A 13,676-nucleotide genomic window follows, 5' to 3' on the forward strand; every position below is an offset into this window, starting at 1 on the left:
TAATAGTCAATTTTATACCTTTTTGCAATACCATTTCTTTAAACAATTGTAATTATTCGAAAATAAATTTTGATTCGATTCTCGTTTATCTGTTTTTGTCCTACTCTGAAGTATTGATTTCACATATTTTGAACTAAAAAGTGCTTTCAGTGCAAAAATATACTGTAACAAAGGGTCTCATAGATCCTGGTGTACCGGAAAGAGTAACCAAAAATAGCAATGGTAACCTAAGGTTAAATTTGGTTTAATCATATTATTTCTTCGATGAAAAAAAATTCAAATATGAGGGAAGTAGAAGAGATGAATAACTTACCTTTTCATGAGATTTTATACTTCTATATTTTATTAGTCAATTTAAATAATTATTCTCAAAATATTATCTAATCTTCACATTTTGAGAAGTCAAATCGTTAATTACAGAATCCAAAAACCGAAGAGATAAAAGATACTTCTTCTTTTGTATTTTTCTGAGTGTAACAGCATAGCTGAAAGAGATCCACCGATGCCAATGATTGGTCACATTTCCACGCATTTTAACGGTTTTCTGAAAAACTAATTCTCGCGTTTAATCATTTCATATCTGGAAACTACACATTGGGAATATTGAAATAAAATAACTTATCAAGTTCCATTCCATTTTAATACATTCTTTTATTAATTCAAGGCAATGCTGTCATTTTATGACCCGTTATTTGCATTCTCAATCTAAATTACGAGTTAAAAAAACTCGCGCGTGCGTGTGAATCATTTCAAAAGTTATCAGTTAATTTTTTTTATAAATTACGTTTTGTGCAGATATTTGAACATGATCGCTTGGAATCGAAGGACTATTAAGATTGACTGATAATGCAGCGTAGCGTGATGATAAAGCCCGCGCAAAGTAACGTGAAACGGGCATCGTATCGCAATTATCTTTTTACCTTGTTCTTATTCGTGATGATCGATAAACCGTTCCGTGATCGGCTTCCGTTCCGATCGATTGATTCCGGCAGAGAGCACGAAGGACGCAATCACGTGCGCGGCGCAACTCTCCGCGAATAACGTGAGCGAGACTCGGAAAGTTTCCAACTCTTGGCCAGTCTTTCGCCAGACACCGCACCCGAGGTCGGCGAATGAGCGTTTGTTAATTGTGAATCGGATGGGGACTCTCGCTCGTGGTGAGCGATTTCGATCGCGAAAGCGTGAGCGCGCTCCTCTTTATCTCACTGGTTATGAAATCTTCCGCGAAATGATAAAATTTATCCCGGACAATTTTTTTGCAACGTGTGTTGCGCGGATGTAATGTGAACTGTATGATTGGGAAAATCTGATTCGAGTAAGGTGATCAATCTTTTGAATTGAAAAAAATTATAAATGATAGAAAGAGCTTGAAAGCAAAATAGTGATTTTTGGTTGAATGTAATTCAACATCTTTTTAATTTTCTTTAATTTTTTTTACACGTGTGGATTTACAAATAATGCTTTAAAATTGATACATGATTCTATCGATAAATTTCAAATCATTTTCACATATTTATATTTCATCCTGAATCTCCTAAAAATATAATCTCTTGGCACAGAATAATATTTTGTCTTTGTAATTGGAAAATATAGACATATCATTTTGATTTATTACATGACTGTTATAATTTTTTATATTAGAATACTTGAGAACATATATTAATATAATACTGCCTCGTTGAATTCCTTGTTGAAGCATGAAAAGATACATGATTATCAAAAAAATACTCATGTTATTCTTAATATAATTTCCTAGTTTCTCTCCGATATCATTATTGTGTAATTTAAAATCTTGCGGTTAAATTTACGGTTACGTAGCCTGACAAATCGTCGGGCGTCGTCGATGGAGCGAACGGCACTGTTATCGGCACTTGCACCTCGAGTTCGTCCTACGATAGTAGACGCTCCAAACGGCCGTAACGCGCGCCGGCTGGCTAGGTTGGTTGGCTCATGAGTCACGATCGCCGGTTGCGATTCGCTTTCGCCGGTCGCTGCGTCACCAAGCGTAACAGTCTCGTTGCCGTCGTCGCGCGCGCTGCGTGCGCTCCTCGTGCGAGCTGCTTTTCGTGCCGCGTCTCACCAACCGAACGGGGCGGCGCTCGTGCGCGACGAGACAGTCGTGCCGTGTCGCGCAAAGTCGAGTCGAGTCGAGTCGAGTCGAGCTGAGCCGAGTCGAACCGAGCCGAACCGAGTCGAGCCGAACTGAACCGAACAGAGTCGAGTCGAGCCGAACCGAGTCAAGTTGAGTCGAGTCGAATCGAGTCGAGTCGAACGAGCTGAAACCGAATGAGAGGAGCGCGCGCACCGCATCTCAGTGACGCCTTGCGTGTGCGTCACCGCGTGTCACGAGTGCGTGTATCGTGCCACACCACACCACATCGCCAAGCAGGTCTTTCCTTTTTTTTATTTCGATTTTCGACACTCCGTGCTCCGTGCCGGACCTTAGACTCTCGCGAAGATTGACGATCACGCCCGAACTCTTTATCAGCGAGAGACGATAATGTGATCCGCTGCATCGTGGCGTTCGAAAGCTTAACGGAGGAATATCGGAAAAGTGTGGTCGACAAAGTGTGCTCTGTAAAAATAACGTGCCGTTACGCGCAACGATACACGGTTCTTTACGGAAATCTGGAGTTATTTCTCCACAGTGATGATTACGATAAGCTGTGATAATAGTGATAACGCTTGAGTGATTTCGTTAATTAAGTGATCTCATCCGATCGAGCAAGGTGAATTATCTGTACATGACGAGAGGCCTGGGAAATTTGCAATATGCTAACTACTATTCTCTCATACTAACTGCATATAAAAGCACTAGAGAATCCTATTATAAATTATTAATAATCGTTAATTTTTTTTATTCAGCTGAATCTTTTAATATATTATCGAATTTCATAATATAATATCTATGTAATGAACCAGTGAGAACATCTCAACTGCGAAAAATTGAATTAACGAGCAAGTCCCGCTAATGCACAAAACAAATGTGTGTCCTTAACAAGGTTAGGTTGCGCAGTAAAATTACTTCTCGCGTGTCGACCTCGCAACGCGATGTCGCTACGTCTTCTCTCTCTCTCTCTCTCTCTCTCTCTCTCTCTCTCTCTCTCTTTCATAAGCTAACAAGAAGAATAAACAAATTCCGATATCAGTACATACAATTTTGCGACATTACGTCACGCTACTGTACGCAAATATTCGTGTGATTTAGATATTTGTGTAAATTCTGATCGTGTCCGCGACTTATGAGGCAAAACAGCTGCTATTCATTGCGAATAATCTGAATGATAATTATATATTGTTCGCGAAGAGACTCACAGTTGCATGAAGACTTTATGAAACATTTAATTTCATGATGCGTGATTAATACTACGTATTAATACTACGTACCAAATTTACGTTGTGATTTTTCACAGATTTGTTTATAAAAACAATTTTAATATATTTAATCCAATATTAATATTAAATTATTATTAAACAATATTGAAATTTAGTCGATAAACTGGCAAACTTTGTTTAATAATTAACTTTATTTACTTCACTTTATTCATTCATTTATTTATGTAAATAAAGTTAATTATTAAATTTTATTAAATTATTAAAGTTAATTATTAACACAATTTGCCAGTTTGTTGACTAAATTATAATAATTCATTTTTTTATTACTGGCGATTATAAGTAAGACTACGTTGCTTGAATATTAAATTAAATTTTTATTAGTATATTAATTTAATGTTAGTAAGTTTTTACAGTTTTTTAGGATAAGAGGGGATCGTGGAGATGCAAGCATAAAAAATAATTAAATTAATTAGCAATTTAATTTTGTGATATTACATTCGAGGTTCTTAAAACTGTTTTAAATCTGGCAAATATACGGCGCGCAGTTAAGAGAATCTTGTAAATGTTTATAAATTTATCAGTGAGATAATTGAGCACTAAAAACTGCTTTCGACCAATATCGCTATTTTCGTTATTTAAATGTGTTGATAGACTTCCCGGTCTTATTAGGATTTATTTCCATTTTGATATTAATATATTTTATTTCATATTTATATCATTTAGGCAGATTGAATTATTTCTTATCATTTATTTAATTATTTAGATTCATTTATATTCTTTTTCTTTACCCGGGATAATGAAAATGCGAAAGCGCGTCTTAATTTACACCTACCTTGCACGTTAAGATAGAAAACCGGATTCTCGAACGTGGCCGAAAACGTTCCACGTTATTAGTTACCGTAACGACTTTAAGCCGGCTGGGATAATTTTTTCTCTCTCCCACCTTTTCTCCTGCCAGGTTTCATAGTGCGGCGAATAGCGCACGTATTAAAAGCAAACGAAAGAATAGATAGACGGAAGTAGACGCGCGCGCGGATAAGAATTAACGGTTTATATAACCACCCGTATATAATTCTACGGTTGCGCCTCGCGAGCATAATTAATACGAGACTGTGTTCATTACCCTTTGCGATATTACGCGTGTTTCGGGTCACTTGGGGATAGCTTTTCCTTCGCCTCACCGTGACTCGGCTCTTTGTTCATCTTAACAATTTGCCTTGCACAAAGGATAACGTCTAATCGAGATTAATAGCTTCTTGGAAAATAATGCGAACTTATCGCGCAGAAAGAATACATCAAAATGAATTGGGTAATCTTGAGTAAGACTGAATCATTTGAAAAATTCATAAACGTGACGTTACTGTGAATCTAATAGCGTGACGCATTTGATTCTAATCTGATGATTTTATTAAATGTTTTTAATTGGTATAATTTTTTTTATAATATCTGAAAGAGAAAGTTTAGTAAGGTTATTTATAAATACAATGTATCATGTTTATTTTTTAATTTATTTTTATTATGTTTATTATATGGTACAGTGTGATATTTAAACAAAAATGTTAAAAATTAAAGATTTTTTCAAAAATCACACTAAAAATTCTTTTAAGGAGAAAACATTGCACGAAAAATGTGTCATTACTTTTTTCTGCCGTATGTACTATTATACTGAATATTATCGAGCGCAATGAACGTACCAAAGTATAAATTAGCCTATTGCATTCAAACGGTCGTACGCCGGTCACTTATTAAAAATTCTCATCTAAAAGCCAAGAATCTGTTGTTCCCGTATTAATTAAAAAGTTGTACGCTCTAAGCGACTCAATATTTATACGCATAATTTGCAGCGATCGATTACTCGAGCCAGCGACGACCGCACTCTCGCATGGGAAACATATAAAAACGCCTTTTTGTCATTTATGCTTGATGAAGGGTTACTATCGCTCGTTAATTCAACAATGTACGCGTAATCATAATGCGATTTTGTTTCATCGCGAGAAGTGCGACTAGTTGCGGCTATCCTCTGGCAACTAACATCGCTCAGCTGTTAATTATAATGATCCGTAAACCAACAGTATACTATGATACTATAGATCTTTTCGATACAAAGTCCAGTTTGTTTAATTATTGTTATAAACTTTCTTGAAGAATTCCGTACATTCATATTTCAGATCTCAATCGTGTATAGCACAGTTTCCCAACCTTTTCTGGCTCACCGCCTTCTCTTCAGAGTTTTTTTTTTTTTTTTTAGTGCCCTCTTCTCAGATAAACACACGAAGGATTGATTGACATGATTTGGTATGATTCTTGTGAAAATGTGCAACTGTAATATTTGTACAATCAAATGAATGTTCAGGTGTTTGTTTATAACATGTGTAGGCGATTTTTTTCTAGCACATTCTTATTGTCTTGTTCCTCATCATCACTTATTCTTAAACGCTCCTCTACTGTGCCTCTAGAACAAACAATATCTCCTTCCTAGATCTCAGCGCCCACTAGTGGGCGATGACGCCTGCGTTGGAAAACGATGGTGTATAGTGATCAGATTTTTGTTCTACATTTTTCGATAAAAGTTATACTACTGCGAGCACTTTATCCGAAAAGTTTGAAAAGTCTTGCTGCAAAAAGTAAATTTTCTTGTTTTTTACCTTCATTTCTTGATATGAGACAGGAGAGACAGGATTTTTGACGTTACGTATATCTGTAAGGTGTGCGTGTTGAGAAACTAGCTGAGCAGCCTCAATCAAGAGGCGTTGCTGCAATCGAGCTTGAGAGATTCAATCGCAACGATGAGTTACTCGAACGAAAGAGGGCGAGCGTGGCAAGCGCCACGAGGGTCTTGGAGTTTATCGCGCTCGTGGACGACCCCGACATGTATCAATAGCAGGTTTAATTGCAGGTTTGACGGAGAAAGTTTGATTAAACGGTTATTATTCCGCCTAGATAACGAACAATTTGCGATTCAAATGCTCGTCGTTCCTCCGTTTTCTGTTACGCCCGCGTGCGTGCGCAGCGCGGGGGAGGGAACAAAGGGTAGTCCATTTCTCGGTCGCGAGACTGTTTTTCGAGCGATGATGCACGCGCGTTGATCAAAATAAAGTGAAACTCCGTTTGCCCGAACTCCATTTACACTCCATTTGTACGAACAAATTTGTACTCGCTTTCAAATACACGAACTCATAGCTGAGCTCTTATTATCCAAACTATTCGGGTAGTTCGGATAATAAGAGCTTATCATGCTTGACTTCAGTTTCCGAATATCAATTCCTATTATCAATACTAATAAGTGCTGGTGGTAGGGAGAGCTAGTGAACCTATTGGGTATTATCTCAACTTCGGTTATCGGAACTGTGTCTCATCCCCCGGCATGTTCGGGTAAACTTAGTTTCTACTGTATAAAGTGAACAGGACGAAAGGAACAAAGAGATACGTGCAGCAATGAATGTAATGTGTCAAAAATTATAGAAAATGATTAAAAGTATAAAAGTTTCGGAGCAAAGGTTTTTTTATACAGGACGTGTTCCAAAATTCGCTATTTAAAATCTATAGCACGAAAAATTAAATAAAATAATTATTGTAGATTTTTATTTCAAACAGTAATTTTGAGATGTTTATAGTTTAAAACTGACCAATTATGTTTAGCTATAGTCTCATGTTCGTGAGCCGTGACCATCTAAACCTCTTTGATTGATCAGCTTTAAACCATTATATCTCAACAATTCCTTTTTGGTTTGAAATAATCTATGTAATTTTATTTTGCTTAATTTTTTTTAATTTAATTTAATTTTAATTTGCTATAGTTTTTGAGTTGCGAATTTGGGATACTTTATATATTTATCACAGAACACACAAAGCATTATAGGTAAATATCATGACAATTACTACAAGCAGATGCCATTGTAATATCACAATATTTTTATTAGTATTTTAACACACACGTTATTCTTAAAAAATTTTACAGACATCATGAAAACTGTAAATTTATTTTTTAATCTTACATTTGAAAGTACTTTCCGCCTCACGTTGTATGTGTGTGCTTAATTATTTCGTTTTCTTTTTTTTTTCGTTCAGCGAAGTAAGACGATTTCTTCTCGTGAGAATGCGATCGCATCGTAATTACTCGCTCGTTTACTTGATTCATTCTAGCTTCTTTCTCAGCCGACAAAACCGACGAACTACTCGAGATACCATTTTGTATTCGTTACGCTCGACAATAGGATTCTCATGACGACCGTCATGCACTAAAAAAAACAATAAACAACCTGTGCGTTTTTTCTGTTTATCATTAGCTGTCGTTGCTATAACACTGACTACTCAAAAAGGCATGAAGCAACTGTTGACTGTAATACTTAACGATTGCAACGATCTATGGATTGAAGGACTTGAGTACAATTATTCAATATGGTTTATACAATTCCTGTGGAAGTGAGAAGTCCGCCGCAATAAAAATGTTGAAAGCTTTGTGTTATGACCACATACCACAGTCTTTCCTGGTTCACGCAAGTGACATTTTATCTTTTGGAATGCAGCAAAGTAGAATTTCTTATTAACACGGATAAATATTCTCAGTGCAACTATTACGAGGACTTTGCTTACGTGTTCGGTGCTTACTTATATCATTTTTCCACAATTTACACAAAAATTTGGCGAAATTTGTTACTAAAAATAAAAATCACGCATCTAAATATCGGAAACTAATTCTCACGTTTGTTTTATGCCTCGTAAATGTTCTCACAGATAGCATCTAAACATTTGGCAATACGGTATTACGTTGGCACAAACGTAGTCGTAAAAAATAATTTTCTGAAAATACGCGATTTAAAATCTTTTACGTCTCTAAACGATGCAATCGAATTTTTTCGAGTGAATCATCTCGTGTCAGTGTTTGTATGATACCGTGCCTGCTCCTCGATAATACTTCCCCGTGATTGCAGGTATTTGTTACGTCGAACAAAAGACCTCGCGCCGGCTATCGCGCTAATCGCGAGTCGCGCATCACGGCGCGCACAGCTTAACTGCATTTTTACTTTTATTTCGAATGAATGCGAATTTATTTGTCGATATATTATCTCGCTCGTGCTTAAAATGAATGGTAAACAAACGTATTTTAAATTAAGAAGATTTGACATTGAAAACCGTAAATAAACGTGTAATGTTGTGATTAAAAAGACAAATATTTTCATATAACGTGATAACAATACAAGTTTTGTATGTAGAATTAATACATATACTTTAATAAGCTGTAACTAAAATTTAGTTGCAGCTATACAATAACTATAAAACAGTTTGAATCACCATGACAACAATATTTGTATAATTATTAATTAATTAGTGAAATAGCACCTCAATTATAATTACACAGTTATGTAGACTTCACTGCAAGCAATTACTTCCAGTTTACGTACGAATAATAATTTTTCCGTCACTTAAATCTGCGTTACTATTTCGTTACATCTTTTTACTACAAATGATTAATAATACTAGTATTTTTTTAGTATTCTATATAACTTGTTATTGTTTTCATTACAACTTTGTAATACATAGGTGCTATTTGATGCAAATTTATAGTTGCTGATACGGTTTTTTTCTTCCGAGTATAGATTAGAATATCCCCTTATATAAAATATCCATTTTACACCATCATGGAAGTATGACGCAAATAGAGAGAAGCAGCTGGTTTATCTCGAAATAAAACGTTTATTAAATGTGAGTGCGTTACGTAATCTATTACAATTAAAAGGTTCTTCTCTTGACTCGATGTTCCTAGTTAACAAGATTGTAGCGCTCGCTCGGAAATTGGTGGCGGACCGCTCTTTTATAGCTTTCGTCGACGCTTTTAGAGCTTGTTCCTTCGCCCTGGTAACGGCACTGCCGGAAATAAAGACGTTCCATCCGGCTTTTCTAACACAACCGAGTACAACATGCCACGCGACGATGGATGCGCCTTGTCGAGCGCGACGTCTCGCTCCATAAAGGACATTGTCAAGAGACGATGGCGACGGTTGTCGCGAGCGAACCTGGGTGTTCTGAGAAAGTGCTTACTTCGCGTGTTCAGACGGACAACACAATTTTCTCTCCTTACTTTCAGCGCACAATTTTTTTTAATCCGTGGTAAAATGTTGATTGCCCGGATATCCGTCTTTTTTAACTTGTCTCAAATTTTTAAAAATAATCTTGGTTTTTTTATCATTTCTCCTTTTCTTTTAGATGTATTTTATCTCGTTGATATTTAGGCCCGGTTGTTCCATCTTTTGATAAGTATCGAGTAAATTTAACTGTTAGGCAAATCTTTGCGGATCGCAAGGGTTTACCTAACAGTTAAATTTACTTGATAATTACCAAAAGGTGGAACAACCGGGCTTTAGCAAAGCAAAGTCACGTCGTACAGACAAATTTAATGGGGTTGATCATTTCTGTGAAACGTCGGAAAATTAGCATAGAAAAATCTTTTTTGTTATTTAATATTGACACAAAATTCTTCGTAAGATGTTTGCCAAGTTAAAGTAAATCTTACCACCAGATAATTCTTTAATTATAAACGACATTAACATTTTTATTGTGGCGTTTTTCTTATTCACGCAGGTTATTAGAACGCATTACTAGGTACATTTGCACAGGTGCACAGTTCATCATCGGAGTACCTCCCGACCATTCTTAACTCGCGCTCGGCCACGTCATACTCCTGCTTTCTCGACCGCAAATCCTCATTTGCTGACGAGGCCGGTCATTTCGTTGGTTTTTCTGCAGCCCTCTAACGAAGACCTTCGCCGGTATGCTATGGTGCGACGGCGTGTCGATGCATTGCGTGTCGCACGCGAAAACTTCCAACAATGCAGCATCACGCCGACACGCCAGTCTACGTACCTGCGTACAGCCTATGCGCCCGTAAATTTTTCTTACATCGTAAATCACGATATCGAGCAAATTTATTAATTAACGCGGCAACGAAAAAGAAAACTGATGTACCGAACAAAAAAGAAAATTAAAAAAATGATTTAAATTATAATTCTTCCGCTGTAGGTAACTCCGGTATACATGCCGCACCTAACTAACTTCAATTTATCAAGTATTATTTGCCGCGTTTAACAAATGTGATTACATTAATAAAAACTTCATACTGCCTACAATTAAAGAAAAAAAATTAGAAATACGAAATATTTATTTTTTTACACTTAAAAAAAATTTTTTTTTAAATTTTGCATTTTTGACATATATCCCATAAAGTGAAATATATCTTACATATGTTGGATATGCGACGCGTAGATAATTTACAAATCATATTTATAAATAAGATGTAAAATGACAATAACTTATAAACGTGTTTACGAAGTTTATTAGGAAGTAAGAACGATAAATATATACGTAATGATAATAATGCAATATTAAAGAAATTAATAGGTGCAGACAGCATTAGAAAGCAGATACGTGCACTTGGTTTGCTCTGTGCAGACGCAAGTGCTGCGTCTCAGTCACAGATCGTCTGTACTACAGTACTAATCCCATGCGCTGAAAGTACCGTATATCCCAAACTGATGTAGTAGAACTGATGTAATAGAAGTGCTTGTATTCTTTGTACAAGACATCAAACTGAACAAAGAATACAAGCACTTCTATTTTCCAGTGCACTCCTTTATTTGTACTAATCCTTTGCCATCCTTCTATACTTATGTACAAAATAACCGTTAAGTCTTTTACGCTTCCAACAATAACCATTTTGCGTTGACTACAATACATGATTGCGTTATTTATTACCCTGACAAGTCGATTCAACTCACTAATACCATTATCACTAGTATCAAGGTTTCATTAATACCAACAGTAAAAAAGTGAAATCAGAATATAATACTAATATGATAATATAAAAGCACATAACAGAACGATTGCGTGTAAATTGTCCTAATTCTTTTTTTTCTGACTTCTGTGGCGTAAATTCTTACGCGGCATAAATACCGAAAATATATTATTGAATTCATTGGTTGATGAGCCTTAAACTGATCTTCGTAGAGCACAGTACAATTCTGTTTCTCATGTTGATTTGAATTAAAATCATGTTATTCCGTATTAATTGTGATTCCATCGTGCACTAAGCTCGCGATATACTTGTCACTCTTTCATTTGCATAACAAATTAGTATTAAAATAAACTGTTTCTTATTTGTCATCTCGCTGGCACGCAGCGCACCCACAAAAACAGGCTTTTTCAAGTGTTTAAGAGGGCACTAAGAAAGAACAGTGCAGTTTCTATCTATCGTGGATCAGTGTGTTAGACGCTGTCACCTAATGATTAATGACTCCCGCTTGCTTATAATGCGCTGACATTGACATGTGTTGACGAAAATTGAGCAAACGTCCAAAATACTTCTGTGTTTTATGACACGATTGGACTGAGCTACTTTTGTTTGTTCGTATGCGAGATGGACAGATCGAGTTGTATCTTTGATTATCCGTTTTGATCGAAATAAATTATTCAAATGATTGGACACGTGAGAACTTGATAATAAATTTTACAAACTGTTATTTATAAATGCCATTTAATTTTTCTATGCCATAAAAAACAACGTATAATTTTGTTTTTGTTTTTTTTTGCAAATTAATCTAACATCCATTAAATTGTCTTTTTAGGTTTATTCTAATTGATTCCCGTTTAATCAATAGCAGAATTAGTTTTATACCAATAAAGATTTAGACATCAATAGATTTTGCTGTGTGAATAGCAACAATTTCTTATCTATAAGAATTTTATAAGTTAATATAAAAATTTTAAAGAAATTAAATATGATATATTTATAATTTGAGAGATTGGAATTAATTGACTAACAATAAGTTGACTAAATGAATCTTGAATTCAAATAAAATAAATCACTAGAGATAACTAATAATCATGTTTGTACACGGGCAAGAAATGCTGTTTTGTTATCCGAAATATGTTGTAATTAAAAATTAGTTAATTATAAATGAGTTTTATTTAAAAAAATATCGTTAATATATATTGACATTAAAATATTTTAATTACAATAAAAAATTTTATTTTTTAGTAAATTATATTAAAATAAATAAAAACATATTTAAATATATTATTGAGAAATCTTAATGTATATTATTTCTTAACTCAACACACACAATGCTACAATAATGCCGTAATGAACTTAATCTGACACTTGATACACAAGGCACGTGTTCAAAAAACATTTCTTATATCAGAGTTATTAGTATTTTTATATATTATTAAAATGTTATTACATAATCTACTGTATCTAGCAACTGACAGGATTTGCTTATTTGATAAATCTCTTGGTTTTGTCTGCAAAAATTCAAAACTAAAAGTTGGTCAACTAGCTCCAATCTCTCCTATATCTAGTAGGTAAATACACAAAGCGTGAAGTAGGTACTTCTATATATTCTAAGATTTGCAGAGCTTATCTCAAAGATTCTTTTTAGCATGTTTGTGCTCGAGGCGTGGCAATAGTTACGAATCTATGAACGGATAAAAGGCAGGAAAGAGCACGAAGCGCATACTTGAGCTTATTAAATAAACAAGGAACATACGCGATTTAAGTGACTCGATTAATCCGCATATTCCGCATGCATCTATGCCTCTTACGACATTTACAACGTATACATATATGCAAATTTCGCATTTCTACCCCCCACTTGTTTTAATTTCATTTATAGAGTTACGTAATTAATATTATCGCGGCTATATCAGTAATCATTTCGAATAAGCAAATCGTGAAAAACATTGATTTATAAATAATACAAAATTATTTATAAAGTACTTCCTATGATTTTAATTTACAATTAAATTGATGCATATTGTTTACACATTCAATTAATCTTTATCGTTCTATTGTTTTGTTTCAAATTTTTTTGAAAGGAGGATAAAAATAATTCTTTATTCAGTTAATTTAAATGACTCGTTTCACTACGGTCGATTAAATCGGATTTTTATTTTTATAATGTAGAACTGCGATACACGAAAAAAAACGCAATATCATTTTATGTTATACCTTTCACAGTTTTATCACTCACTATTATCGTATCACATATTTGTAGCCTTGATAACTCGCGACACCAACCGGAAAATAATAATTTGCTCCGCTTTTACGGTTTAGTACAACACGCATTTCTCGATATATTTTATCGTTTCGCAGCTCCGTACGTACAATATATATAAGATTCTCGACGGCAACGATCAGTGCCGGATATTAGGCGGACACGCTATCGCTTATCAGCATCTACCGCTGATAAACGGCGTAACGAAGTCGAGTTGGCCGATTCCGAGCGCTTATCGCTACCTTTCGAGAAATGGACCCAGTTCGTCATAACCGGCCGTTGTCCGCACAA

General features: G+C 35.1%; 1 protein-coding gene across 16 annotated transcripts in view; it reads left to right on the forward strand.

Moving 5' to 3' along the window:
* The window catches only part of LOC105199532 (serine/threonine-protein kinase MARK2), a 97,560-nt gene that overhangs the window by 37,065 nt on the left and 46,819 nt on the right, over positions 1–13,676 (forward strand). For 11 of the 16 annotated variants that reach the window (XM_026139065.2, XM_026139070.2, XM_026139071.2 and 8 more), the window contains exon 1: positions 2,102–2,729. The exons of the other annotated variants lie outside the window; for them this stretch is intronic. The gene's annotated coding sequence lies outside the window, so the exon portion shown is untranslated. Of the gene's footprint in view, positions 1–2,101; positions 2,730–13,676 lie in introns of those variants that run through there. 16 annotated transcript variants of the gene reach the window in all.

Source organism: Solenopsis invicta, chromosome 7 (genome assembly GCF_016802725.1).
Source record: "Solenopsis invicta isolate M01_SB chromosome 7, UNIL_Sinv_3.0, whole genome shotgun sequence".
Classification (NCBI taxonomy): domain Eukaryota; kingdom Metazoa; phylum Arthropoda; class Insecta; order Hymenoptera; family Formicidae; genus Solenopsis; species Solenopsis invicta.